This window comes from Podarcis erhardii (assembly GCF_964252035.2).
Source record: "Podarcis erhardii genome assembly, chromosome: 3".
Taxonomy (NCBI): domain Eukaryota; kingdom Metazoa; phylum Chordata; class Lepidosauria; order Squamata; family Lacertidae; genus Podarcis; species Podarcis erhardii.
Window position 1 is genome coordinate 123,396,550 of NC_138507.1, and position 13,930 is coordinate 123,410,479.

Sequence of the window (13,930 nt, forward strand, 5' to 3'; positions counted from 1 at the left end):
AGGGCAGGGAGAAGAGGACTAATTGCCATCTTTCTTGGGTTACAGGAACGTTGCAGGCCTGTCATGGGACACCAGAAGACAGCTGAAGTCAGCAGCAGCGGCAAGTTAGCGCTCTCTTGAAGACCTGTGTCTTGGGAAGCCAAATCACCGCTGTCACAGGCTCTGAGGTCCAGGCGTAGAAGGAGGAAGCTGTGTGCCAGATTTGGTGGGGTGAGGAAGCCTGGGTGGTTGGGAGGCAGACAAGAAGGTACAACACAGTGGCATGGAAAATAAAACTGCCAATATCTTCATGGTGCTCCTTGTGGTTCAGCAATAAAAACGGACAGCCCATTTGCAAAGCTAAGCAGGGTCAGGTATGGTTCCATCTTGGGTGGCCCTGCATGGCATAGCTCAGAGCCATCACCTTGCCAACAAAGGTCCGTATAGTTCAAGCTATGGTTTTCCCTGTAGTGATGTATGGAAGTGAGAGCTGGACCATAAAGAAGGCTGATCGCCGAAGAATGGATGCTTTTGAATTCTGGTGCTGGAGGAGACTCTTGAGAGTCCCCTGGACTGCAAGAAGATCCAACCTCTCCATTCTGAAGGAAATCAGGCCTGAGTGCTCACTGGAAGGACGGATCCTGAAGCTGAGGCTCCAAGACTTTGGCCACCTCATGAGAAGAGAAGACTCCCTGGAAAAGACCCTGATGTTGGGAAAGATGGAGGGCACAAGGAGAAGGGGACGACAGAGGATGAGATGGTGGGACAGTGTTCTTGAAGCTACCAGCCTGAGTTTGACCAAACTGTGGAAGACAGTGGAGGCAGTGGAAGACAGGGGAGCTAGTGTGGGGTAGTGGTTAAGAGCGGTAGTCTCGTAATCTGGTGAACCGGGTTCGCGTCTCCGCTCCTCCACCTGCAGCTGCTGGGTGACCTTGGGCCAGTCACACTTCTCTGAAGTCTCTCAGCCTCACTCACCTCACAGAGTGTTTGTTGTAGGAGAGGAAGGGAAAGGAGAATGTGAGCCGCTTTGAGAATCCTGAAGGGGAGTGGAAGGCGGGATATCAAATCCAAACTCTTCTTCTTCTTCTTCTCTGGTTGTTATGTACTGAGTTGAATAGGATCCAAACTGCAGCAGTCTGATTGGTCCTAGAACAATAGGATTCAGAGTGCAGCAGTCTGACTGGTCCTAGAACAATGCAGCACTATGATTGGTTGGCAGGAACCACCCAATCATGCTCCAGATAGAAGTGAATCCGCAACCTGATTGGCTTACAGTAGAATTCCAGAATTAGCCAATCATGTGCAGCCCATTGTGTAAATAATGTAAATAAAGCAGATACTTTGAGGGGACTTCCATAGTTCCAGTTACAGATAGGTAGCCGTGTTGGTCTGCCATAGTCAAAACAAAACAAATTCCTTCCAGTAGCACCTTAAAGACCAACTAAGTCAGTTCTTGGTATGAGCTTTCGTGTGCATGCACACTTCTTCAGACACTTCTTCAGGTATCTGAAGAAGTGTGCATGCACACGAAAGCTCATACCAAGAACTGACTTAGTTGGTCTTTAAGGTGCTACTGGAAGGAATTTGTTTTGTTTTGAGGGGACATTCATTCATTCCTCCTCACAACTATGAGCTGAATAAAGAGCATGAAATCACTTTGCGACTCTGAGTATATTTCACTGGTCCAGGGGGTCACAAAGAGTCGGACACGACTAAACAACAAATTAGAATTCCTGTAACATTACATTGTCAAGAGCTGCTTTGAACCTGCTTCTGCCATGGAAAAGGGGGATACAAATAAACTCAGGTTGCTGCCTCTGGCTGGCCTTCCCTCGCAGGTGCTTTCGAGTCCGTGTGGCCGTGCCTGCTTCAAGGTCATGCCAGGGCAGAGGAGGGGCGAGCTGGCAAATACCCCAGCCGCTTCCTCTCTCCAAAACAACTGCTCTCCCCACGCAGAGCTGCAGACCAAGCCAGGGGCCTCTTTCCCATGAACTCCTGGAACCCCTCCAGGATGCAATGGCAGGGAGAGCAAATCTCCGCTGGGAAGGAGAAAGGGGAGGCAGAGGCACTCCAACAACAAACCGTGGGGTAGAAGTAGAAAGAGGGTCTCCAAGCCCTCCCAGAAGAGGACATCAGATTGCTGTAGGGCAGCTTGCAGCTGCCTGTCTGACAGGCCACTATTTGCGGACGGCAGCTCCCGACATTTATTTTTTGAAATAACTTTTCTGCGGGGATGGAAATTCTGCTAAGGTAGCACATTATGGTTGTTAATATAGGGAGGAGGAGAGGCTGGCAAGGGAGCAGAGGGACTGCGGAGTAGAATTTCAATCACGTTAGCAGAAAATCTCGAAAAGTCAACTTGTTTTCTGCTGCTCTGGAGGGTAGGACCTGGTCCAGCAGAGTCCGGTTACGAGGAAGGAGGTTCTGACTAATTGTTAGGAAGGCGGTAAAAGCTGTTTTGCAGTGCAGTAGATCGCCTCTGAAGGTGGGGGCCCTCTGGCAGGGGTTCTCCCGCTGTCATTCCTGCATTGCAGGGGGTTGGACTAGATGACCCCTAGGGGTACCTTCTGTGATAGGAATTTTCAGGTCTTAGATATACGTTAAATGTTCATAAGTGTACTGATCAAGCATGTACATAGATCAGCACAGGAAGACCGACCTGAAACCATTTTTGATTCCCAAATGTTTTCTCTGGAAGGTCAAAGGAAAATGGAAAAGCCTCCCCATTGTCTTTTCCTTCACAAATCCTGTCTTAAGGGTACATTTAAGATATGAATCACAAGGAGAAGGGGACGACAGAGGACGAGATGGTTGGACACTGTTCTCGAAGCTACAAACATGAGTCTGACCAAACTGCGGGAGGCAGTGGAAGACAGAAGGGCCTGGCGTGCTCTGGTCCAGGGGGTCACGAAGAGTCGGACATGACTACACGACTAAACAACAACAACAAGATATGAATAGGGTGTGAGCCTGTGACCTGGCTCAGGAACTAAGTATTTATCATTACAAAAGACTGGCCAGGCTCCCCAGGCAATCCAATCATGTGACCATTAAACAGGTAACCTGGCAGACAGGAGATAAACAAAGCACTCAGATTTCTGCTGCAGACCGCCCTTTCTGTGATGTAGGTATGATGTATCGGGGGGGGGGGTGTCTTGAGGTTCATCCCTTCTGTGATTTATGCATGATGTTCGGAGGGGTGGTCTTGAGCTCCAGGGCAAGGAATTTAAAATGTCTATATAAGGCCTTGCGCGCCATTGTTCAAGATTCCTCCTCCCTCCTGCGTGTGGGGAGTGAGGACCCTGTTGCAACAGATCAATAAAGATCAGGCTTACTAACTGCTTTGCTTCTCAATATTCTCTGGTTGGCCTCTGTTATTTTTCTCCTACCAATAGGGAACCTACAAAAGGACTCTATATGGGCTCTTGGGTACCCCATAAGGGAAAAAAGGGCAGATCTTTGTTTACAACACTTCCAGTTCTAGGATTCTGTGATTCTATGAAAAATCAGACAGGCATCATCATCTGACAGCAGGCTAAAGATGGTGGCTGCTGAAGGCTCTGGGCTGGAGCGCTGAGCATCTCAGCGTCACCTCCCAGCCTAGCTGTCAACTTTCAGACTTGAAAATAAAGGATCAGCAGCCTCACCTGTCCCGGGGACAGTCTATGGGATATCTAACAATCTGGGATAGTAGTGGGAAGCAGCGGAAAACGGTGCTGGAATAAGGGAATTTCCTGCAAAAAAAAGGGAAGGTTGACAGCTATGCCTCCCAGCTCCAGGCCGACTGATGGAGTGGGCGATCTCCTTGTTTTCCTCCCCTGAGTTGCTGTAGAACAGACTTTCCCCATGCAAAGCCCTCCAGGTGTTTTGGATGCATCGGCCTCGGCCAGTGATTGGCAGCTGCTCTGGAGAGCAACCCAGTTCCAGATGCAGGAACCCACTTGCAGGCTCTTCTTATGTCCTTATGAAGGAGCGTCCACCATCTTCTGAGATCGCCTGTTCCACTCGTTTGCCACTGGGACTAGAAACAAACTCTGCACATGCTCAGAGAGGCCCAAAGTTACTGCACAGCACGGTTCCAGGACTTCAGCTTCAGACTCAGAAACAAGTTTCTCTCTCTTGTAGGGTTGCCGTATTTCAAAAAGTAAAAACCAGGACACCCCAGGAAACCCCAGACATTTAGTAGCCCTACCCTCTCGCCTCTTTCGCTGCCTTATCCCTGAACCCTCCAGATCCACTTAACCTTTCCTCTCGGCCTCCTCCACCGTTGCTGAAAGGCTCCTTGTGTTTTTGGGAGCCTGGCAAAAGCGCCTCTTGTGGAAAAGTTACTTTGTCATCAGAACCAGGCCTGCCAGCGGCTCCAGCAGCTGGGGAAATGTTGACCTTGGCCGGCAAGGCTGGAGCGAATGTAAACCCGAAGGGACCGCGGCCCTCGGACACCCCTCCCTCCCGCTGAGCCAGCGATGCAAAGTCTGAGTTGGCCGAAGGAGGGCTGGGCATCACCCGCCGCTCTCTGACCCTGGGATGGGAACCTTTTGTCCCTCTAGGGGTTTTCGTGAAGAGTTGACAGCACACCTGCTTATTGCAGCTAGAACGGCCATCACACAGGTTGGGAGAGATTTAGACACAGTCAACCTTGTTTTTTAGATCCTGTTTGTTTGTAGCGTGATGGGAGGGCAGTAATGTCTTGTTCTATTTTGCTAATTTCTGAGGAGGTTTGTTTTTTAAGGAATGCTTTCTCTTTTATGCAAAGCTCCTCTGGTGATGACAAACCTAGACGGCATCTTAAAAAGCAGAGACATCACCTTGCCGACAAAGGTCCATACACTTATGAACATCTAACATATATCTAAGACCTCAAAATTCCTATCACAACATCAGTCAGGTTTCTTTGCGGACTGACGTTTGTTCCAATTCATTGGTAAACAACACAGTTCAAGTGGAAGTGGAAGGTATAACAAGGGTCCATGTTTTGCAACCTTGTATTGTTTTTTAGCATTATGCCTATGCCGTAAATGGTTCCGCTTTGCTACCTTCGACACATTCACATACCTGTGGTTTATTTATTTTGGTTGCATTGTATGTCTGTATTTGTTCAGTGGTGATCTCCAATTGTATGTTGGACTTTGGTTGGACGCCAGCTCCGATCTCTGCAGGGCTGTGGCAGAGAATCAAGACACAACGGAGGAGGCTGTCGTAGGTTTAAGAAATAGGATCAATTCACATATTCACACCTGAATTTAGATGGAGGGATTTCAGATCTTGCAGCTTGGCAGGTCTTGTGCCTAAGACTGAGGGGGCCCAGCATGCGTTGCAGACTCCCCTCTTCCATGTGTTTAATATTTGTGCATACCAAACTGCATAAAAATTGTCAAGCTTTTTTTTTTCTATATTGTAAGTAACTGTAAGGATTTTCAGGTTCCAGCCACTGCTATCCTAGCAGGTGGAGGCACAGGTCAATTCTGTGTCCAGGGTGGCTGTCTACCAGCTCCATCTGGTACGCAGGCTGAGACCCTACCTGCCCACGGACTGTCTCGCCAGAGTGGTGCATGCTCTGGTTATCTCCCGCTTGGACTACTGCAATGCGCTCTACGTGGGGCTACCTTTGAAGGTGACCCGGAAACTACAACTAATCCAGAATGCGGCAGCTAGATTGGGGACTGGGAGCTCACCGAGACCATATAACACCAGTCTTGAAAGACCTGCACTGGCTCCCAGTACATTTCCGGGCACAATTTAAAGTGTTGGTGCTGACCTTGAAAGGTCCAGTGCTGAGGGCCTTCAGGTGGTTCCCTCACTGTGAGAAGTGAGGATACAGAGAACCAGGCAGAGGGCCTTCTCGGTGGTGCCACCCACCCTGTGGAACGCCCTCCCATCAGATGTCAAGGAAATAAGCAACTACAGTCATACCTCATGTTACGTTTGCTTCAGGTTGTGTGTTTTCAAGTTGCATCCCGCAGCAACCCGGAAGTACCAGAAAGGGTTACTTCCGAGTTTCGCCACTTGTACATGTGCAGACGCTCAAAATGACGTCATGCGCATGCACAGAACCAGCGAATCGCAATCCACACACATGCAGACGTGGGTTGCGTTCTTTTCAGGTTGAGAACGGGCCTCCAGAATGTATCCTGTTCAGTACCAGAGGTACCACTGTATCTGACTTTTAGAAAACATCTGAAGGCAGCTCTGTTTTGGGAATTTTTTAAGGTTTGGTGTTTTTAATATTCTGTTGGGAGACACCCAGAGTGGCTGGGGAATATATTATTATTGTTGTTGTTGTTGTTGTTGTTGTTGTTGTTGTTGTTGTTGTTATCATCATCATCACTAAACATGCTCCACTGTTCTGTGATTCTGTGATTCATTTCAGATTGGCACACACCATCACAGAGCCGCTGTGTGGGTCATAGAATAATAGAATCACAGAATCATAGAGTTGGAAGGGACCACAAGGGCCATCGAGTCCAACCCCCTGCCAAGCAGGAAACACCATCAGAGCACTCCTGACATATGGTTGTCAAGCCTCTGCTTAAAGACCTCCAAAGAAGGAGACTCCACCACACTCCTTGGCAGCAAATTCCACTGTCAAACAGCTCTTACTGTCAGGAAGTTCTTCCTAATGTTTAGGTGGAATCTTCTTTCTTGTAGTTTGGAACCATTGCTCCGTGTCCGCTTCTCTGGAGCAGCAGAAAACAACCTTTTCTTGCTGCTGCAGCCATCTGAGACCGGTCAGGAGGCAATGAAGGCTACAGCTAGGGCTGGACGGAGCCAGGTGCTGACTCAGCCATCCGAGGGGAGGAAGAAGGAAGGAAGGAAGGAGAGGCCATGAACTGATGCATTTGGGTCCAAGACATGAGGCAGAATAACCTCACTTGGCCCTGAGGAAGAGAGTATAGGGTGGGGAACTGGGACAGATCATACTGCCTGCCTGATTTTTCATAGAATCATAGAACTGTAGAGTGGGAAGGGACCCCTAAGGGGCATCTAGTCCAACCCCCTGAAATGCAGGAATCTCAACTAAAGCATCCATGGCAGATGGCCAGCCAACCTCATATCTCAGCCTAATCTACCTCGAAGGGTTGTGGGGAGGAGTAGGAGGAGTTTTCCTTGAGTTCCTTAGGGGAAAGGTGTGGCCAAAATGCAATAAAATAAATAGCATGTGGACTTTAGGAAATGTAAATATTCAGCCACTTATTATTGAGGGGGGAAGTGCGTGGAACAGGTCTCGGTGCTTCAATTTCTAGGAGTGGAGTTGAGAGATGACCTAACCTGGGGAGAAAACAGCAAAGACCTGATGAAGAGAACACAGCAGAGGTTATATTTTCTGAGAATCCTCCGGAAAAACAATCTCTCAAAGGACCTGTTGATGGCATTTTACCATTGTACTGTTGAGAGTGTCTTAACTTATGGTGTGTGGTTTGGGAGCTGCACGGCCAGGGAAAAAACAATGCTGTCCAGGGTTGTAAAGACTGCGGAGAGAATAATTGGGTGCACTCTCCCATGGATCAAATATATGCTTCCAGGTGCCATAAGAAAGCAGCAGAGATAGTGCAGGATAGTACGCACCCCGGAAATGATCTCTTTCAGCTTCTGCCTTCTGGAAGAAGGTACAGGGTTATAAAGACTAGGACTAGCCGCCTGAGAAACAGTTTCTACCCCAATGCAATTTTGGTTTTAAACACAGTGTAAGGAGTATATTGTATTTTGTATACAATGGTGCCCTGCAAGACGAATGCCTCGCAAGATGGAAAACTCGCTAGATGAAAGAGTTTTCCGTTTTGGAGGTGCTTCGCAAAACGAATTTCCTATGGGCTTGCTTCGCAAGACGAAAATGTCTTGCGAGTTCCTGCGGGTTCCCCCCCCTTTCCCCCCCTTTTTCTAAGCCGCTAAGCCGCTTATCTGCTTATCCGCTAAGCCGCTAAGCCGCTAAAAGCTGCTAATAGCGCTAATCCGCTAAGCCGTCAAGCCTTTTTCACAAGACGAAAAAACCGCTAGACAAAGAGACTCGCGGAACGGATTCTTTTCGTCTTGCGAGGCACCACTGTATTGTATTTTAAAGTGGGGTATCAGAGTTTTTAGGGAGCTAACCAGGTTGGGATAGCTGGCATAGCAGGCTTGTTGGTTTTGAATGTCTTGTGTAGATTTTATTTTATTTTTCAATTTTGTTGTTCTGGGACAATGACAATAAAGGTTATCATATCGTATCATATACAGGACATCTGCAAGGGCGGGCCAGTCTTCGGACCACCATCCTGCCTTTCCGAGCCTCGCAGGCACCTGGTTGGCCACGGTTAGAAGGCGGATCATTGGGCCTGATCCAGGAGGCCCTTTTGAGGTCCTGAGGTTATTATTAGGAGGCCCAGCCAAGGACTGACGGAGGCCTCCCACGCCGGCTGGGCAGGAAGCCTCTGAGTGAGCCAGGAGGCATCATGAGACCAGCAGCAGGAAAGACTCACAATGTTCTGCAGATGCCTCCAGAACAAGCAAGAGGAGAAGTCCCCACCCAGCAGTGTCTTCTCTGGGCAGCTGGCTGGCGGGCACTTGCCAGCCAGTCTGGAAAACAAAAACTGCTCCAGGCAGGGACAGCATCCTGCAAGCTCTGAACTGGGGAAAGGAAACAAAGCAGAGAGGACTGGACTCTCTGCACAACCTTGGGCCGTTGGGGACAGTGGCTTCACAAGGCCAGCAGGGACCTGGTGATTTATCTGCTGCATCAAAGGTGTGCTTGTGTTTCGTCTGTTCCTTAAGAAAGTAAGAAGGCTGGTGGATCAGGCCGGCGGCCCTTCTAGGCCAGCATTTTGTCCTTGAAGTGGCTCAGCAGGCGCCTGTCCGAAAGTAGCGTGATAGGAATTTTGAGGTCTTATATGTTAAATGTTCATAAGTGTACCAACCAAGCATGTACATAGATCAGCACAGTAAGACCGACCTGGAACCGTTTTGATTCCCAAACTTAGCAAATGTTTTCTCTGCAATGTCAAAGGAAAATGGAAAATCCTCCCCTTTGTCTTTTCGTTCACAAACCCTGTCTTAAGGGCACATTTAAGTTATGAATGGGGTGTGAGCCTGTGACCTGGCTCAGGAACTAAGTATTTATCATTACAAAAGACTGGCCAGGCTCCCCAGGCAATCCAATCAAGTAAGCATTACCTGGTAACTTGCCAGACAGAAGATAAACGATGACAGGAGATAAACAACCCCCTCAGATTTCTGCTGTAGACCGCCCTTTCTGTGATGAAGGTATGTTGTTTGTGGGGGGTGGTCTTAGGTTACACCCCTTCTATGATGTATGTATGATGTATGGAGGGGTGTTCTTGAGCTCCAGGGCAGGGAATTTAAAATGTCTATATAAGGGCGGGCACACCTTGGTTTTGGGTCCTCCTCCTTTCCTGCGTGTGAGGGGAGCACCCTGTTGCAACAGATCAATAAAGATCAAGCTTACGAGTTGCTTTGCTTCTCAATATTCTCTGGTTGGCCTCTGTTCTTTTCTCCGACTGATGGAGAATCTACAAAGGATTCTATATGGGCTCTTGGGTACCCCATAAGGGGAAAAAGGGCAGATTTTTGGTTTACAACAGTAGAAGCAGGATGCAAGCACAGAAGCACTCTACTTACCTGAGTGCAACAGGTGCTCAGAAGCATTGCCTAGCCATCAACAGCCATATCCTCCCCGAAGTTGATGGATGCTATCTTAAAGCCATCTAGGTTGGTGGCCATTGCTGCCTCGGAATTATTATTATTGAACAGATTCAATAATGGCAAAATTATTAGGGGGCGGGGAAGAGTCTGATCCGTTTACTGCAAGAGAAGTACACAAATCTGGCATTTTCCTAGTGGCCTTTTTCTAAGATTTTAAAGATAGATGTAGCTTCACAAAACATTTCATTAGCCCAGATGGATTTCCGCAGCATGGTTTCCCTTTGCTTCATGACACGGCCCTGATTGTGAACTCGGGTTTACGTCTGTGGGCTTATACATGGTGTCTCTGTCTCCCGCTGGCTTTGCAGCAGTAGCCACGGCTGAGTTTATTGCCTTTAAATGTTTTGAGCTTCCTTGTGGCAACAGGATGGGGAAATCTGGATTATTTCATTTTTTAAAAGAAGAAGCCGAGCCTGGCTTACCGCATCTCTAGATCTAAGAAAACAAAACAGAGCAAAACAAGAGCTTTGTTTGAAGTGATGCAGCCCCAATTATGTGTGATTCACGTTGTGCAATTTATTTTATTTGTGCAGTGAAGAGCCTCAAATGTTGTGGCCTGTGTTTTTGCAAGTTATGCAAACAGCTTCCCTTCAACTGCTAGGAGCTCATGGAAAAACAAACCCTTCCTCGTCTTGCAAAACACACACCGTGAATCAAAGGATACGGATCTAAGAGTTTACCAAGAGCTCCACCTATGTGGAACTGGCTCTCTGTACATGCCTCCCAAGCTACTGGATTCCCTTAGGTCCACTCTGTGCAACAGGTAGGAGCTCCGGTGTGGAGTCGTGGCGATGGCATCAGAGTGGGACGTGGGAGAGACCACAGTTCGAATTCCCACTCAAGTCATGATGCTCAGAGGGTGACATTGGCGGCCAGCCATGGCCTCTCAGCCTCACCAACCTCACAGGGTTGTCATGAGGATTCAGTGAGGAGGGTGGGAACCAGGACCAGGTGTCGGCAAAGTTTTTGTGGCTTGGGCCGGTTCACAGTTGCGCAGACACCGCAGTGGGCCAGAGTACGCACGTGCGCGCATGCATGCGGAAACAGTTTCCGGCACTCCTTCCGGTGAGGAGGAGGTGTGCGCAGCTTCCCATTGGGATATGCATTTATATTTAAATTTATATTTATTCCTCTTACAGGATTGCTAATTGCATGGTGGGAACATCACTGAATAGGGCTAATGTGTTGATAATAAGGAATAGCTTCCTCAAAATTATCCCTTTCTCAATTTGATTCAGTGGTGCAGCCTTATAAGATCTCAATAATTGGCACCAGTGGTGTTTGCTTGGTTTTGAGTAAGAGACCATTAACTTCCTTGAATACTGTAAAAGTTTGTAAAGAAAACACAGGAACTGTGTGCATATTTGAAATGCATGATTCCAATAAATATTACTGTTGACTATTTGCACTCCAGTAAATTTTGCTTACAAAAGAAAATAATAATAATAATAATAATAATAATAATAATAATAATAATAATAATAAATGCAAATGAAAGTGAGCACTGTCTCAGGCCACCACCCATCTCTAGGTATAGAATTGAGAGGAGCGCAAGGCTCCAAATGTGAGCTAATGCCCACTGCCACATTCGCCACCACTGCCACCTTGAGGAGACACTTTTATCCAACCGTTTATTGGCTGTGGGAGAGAAGAAAGGCCTCTTGTTCAGACCACGCCTGGAATACTGCATCAAAGTTCTGGGCACCCTAATTTTAGAAGGATATTGACAAGCTGGAAGGAGTGCAGAGGAGGGCAGCCAGGGTGGCGGCCTGGAAACCAAGCCTTGCAAGGAACGATTGAGGGAGTTAGGGGTGTTCCGCACGGGGAAACAGAGACTGAGAGGTGGTGTGAAGACAGCCTGCAAATATTCGAAAGGGCTGTCCCATGGAAGATGGAGCAAGCTTGTTCTCTGCTGCTTCGGGGGGGGGGGAGGATGAAGAAGAAGAGGAGGAAGAAGAGGAGGAGGAAGACGAAGGGGAAGAAGGAGAAGGGGAAGAGGAAGGAGGAGGAGAGGAGGAAGAGGAAGAGGGAGAAGGAGAAGGGGAAGGAAGAGGAGGAGAGGAAGAAGGAGGAGGAGAAGGGGAAGAGGAAGAAGGAGAGGAGGAGGAGGAGGAGGAGGAGGAGGAGGAGTAGTTTGGACTTGATATCCTGCCTTTCACTCCCCTTAAGGAGTCTCAAAGCGGCTCACAATCTCCTTTCCCTTCCTCCCCCACAACAAACACTCTGAGGTGAGTGGGGCTGAGACTTCAGAGAAGTGGGACTGGCCCAAGGTCACCGAGCTGCTGCATGTGGAGGAGCGGAGAAGCGAACCCAGTTCCCCAGATTACGAGTCCACCGCTCTTAACCACTACACCACACTGGCTCAAGGAAGGAGATTTTGACTCGGCATGAGGAAGAAGTTTCTGATGACAAGAGCCATTCCTTGGAAGCTGGTGGATCCTACTTCGTTGGAGGTTTTTAGGCATTAGAGGTTTTTAGGCATTGGAGGAACACCTGCCGGGGATACCTCAACTGCAATTCCTGCACTGCAGGGAGTTGGGACTAGATAACCAAGCCTATGATTCTAAGCAACCATCAGACTTCCTGACTCCAGAGTTGCGAAGAGGATCAAACTGATAAACTGGGTACCAGGAAAGACATGCTTCTCCTCTTTAAGTGTAAACAATGAAGCCTTAAATTATGACACCTTAAAATTAGGAAGATGAGACATGTTTTCCCAAAAATGCCAATTTCTGCCCTCTTCACCCCAAATTAATCTCACATAGGCAACAATGGTAATCTGAAGGAACAGACATTAAAACATACACCAGTGTGGTGTAGTGGTTAAGAGCGGTAATCACGTAATCTGGGGAACCGGGTTCGTGTCTCCACTCCTCCACCTGCAGCTGCTGGGTGACCTTGGGCCAGTCCCACTTCTCTGAAGTCTCTCAGCCCCACTCACCTCACAGAGTGTTTGTTGTGGGGGAGGAAGGGAAAGGAGATTGTTAGCCGCTTTGAGACTCCTTAAAGGGAGTGAAAGGCGGGATATCAAATCCAAACTCTTCTTCTTCTTCTTCTACACAGTCAAAGGACCAGGCAAAAGGGTGAGCTCTCCATAGCCTGACAGCTTGCAGGTTTCAGAGAGAGGGGAGAGCCTAACTCTCAACAAGCACAGAAATCCTAATCCTTACTCTTGAGTCCTCACTCTCTCCTGGATAAGGTAGAAACCCTGCTCTCTTCCTCTTATAATTTCAGGTCTGCAACAAATAGATAAAAGACGGATAAAACGTTTTTTCATGCAGCACAGTTAAGCCATCACCTGCTCCCACGGGAAGCAGGGACGGCCACAAACTTGGCCGGCTTAAAAAAAAAAAAAAAAGATTAGACTAAATGTCTTGTCAAAAGAACTGGTCTTATATATGATCTGGGCAGCACAAACAGATATTGTAACTCAATGGAAAACAGCCCCAAATCTTACACTAGACACATGGTACCGCTCACTCTGGAAGAGCTGTAATGAAGAAAGCCATGCATAATTTGAGAATGTCCACACTTGTATTTATGTGATCTGGAATTCCTTTATATGACATATAAAGCGAAACCATCATTTTCAAGACAACCATTGCACAACAGCCTGGCAAATCCGGAACAATATTCTTGTGATCTGATAAAAGTCGAAAGTTTTTACTTGGGCTTTGTGACTTTAACCCGTGTGCAACCGGGTTATTTTATTGTTTTGTTTTTCATCCTTAATGTTCGTCTGTTGCTGTAATTGTTCTCCCTGTTTCATATACATAATAACATGAAATAACAGTGGTACCTCGGGTTACAGACGCTTCAGGTTACAGACTCCGCTAACCCAGAAACAATACCTCGGCTTAAGAACTTTGCTTTAGGGTAAGAACAGAAATCGCGTGGCGGCAGCAGGAGGCCCCATAAGCTTAAGTTAAGAACAGTTTCAGGTTAAGAACGGACCTCCAGAACGAATTAAGTTCTTAACCCGAGGTACCACTGTAATGGAAAACTTTACCCCACCAAAGAGATGAGACAAATTCAGGGAGAAGAGGGCTATTGATGGCTCTTAGCCACAACAGATGTGCTCTGCCAGCACAGGAAGAGGCAGTGGTGCTTCCAGGTACCAGTTGCTAGAAGCCACAGGACAGGAGGGGGTTTTTGGGGTCAGATCCTGCTTTGGGGTTTCCCACAGGCATCTGGTTGGCCACTGTGAGAACAGGAGGCTGGGCTCCCTTTGGCCTGACCCAGCAGGCTCTTCTAATGT